The following is a 560-nucleotide window of genomic DNA, read 5'->3' on the forward strand; positions in this document are numbered from 1 at the left end:
TGTGTACATTAATGAGGAAAAACAATGACGATGATTTTACTAAAAATTACATTTCTTTTCAAATTTTCAAAAGTTTTAAATGCAAGATCCTAAAATATTCCACTTTCACCAGTTTCTTATGCTATTAAAAATGTGTTTTATTTGACAATATTTGTTGTCCTATGTAGGCTTCTGACATGTTTACATACCATTAGGATACTGTGTAAAAGTCCCTGGTGGTCTAGTGGCTAGGATTCGGCGCTCTCACCGCCGCGGCCCGGGTTCGATTCCCGGTCAGGGAAACCTTGTATTTTCTATGTCTATATTTACTCTACTCTGAACCAACAGCGACGACACCATGTAGACAGGATGAAGTTACAGAATGAGTGATGGTAACAGTTTATATATATAAATGTATACTTATATATTTTGTGTCTAAACAATGAGCAGATGATTAATGAAAACCATTTAGTTAGAAAATATTTCTCAAAACTACCTAAAAAATACAAATGGATCCAGTGGATTTATTGGCAGTTTGTTCTTTGTGAACCATGTTAACAAGAACTCCACATTCAAGACTG

At 34.5% G+C, this 560-nt stretch overlaps 1 non-coding gene across 1 annotated transcript; it reads left to right on the plus strand.

The window, feature by feature from the left end:
- Positions 1 to 209: 209 nt before the first annotated feature.
- On the plus strand, positions 210 to 281 carry trnae-cuc (transfer RNA glutamic acid (anticodon CUC)). The gene has a single exon. It is a non-coding gene; the product is annotated as a tRNA-Glu (tRNA).
- The last annotated feature ends 279 nt before the right edge of the window (positions 282 to 560 follow it).

The sequence above is a fragment of the Cynoglossus semilaevis genome, unplaced genomic scaffold (genome assembly GCF_000523025.1).
Source record: "Cynoglossus semilaevis isolate Cse_v1.0 unplaced genomic scaffold, Cse_v1.0 scaffold2088, whole genome shotgun sequence".
Taxonomy (NCBI): domain Eukaryota; kingdom Metazoa; phylum Chordata; class Actinopteri; order Pleuronectiformes; family Cynoglossidae; genus Cynoglossus; species Cynoglossus semilaevis.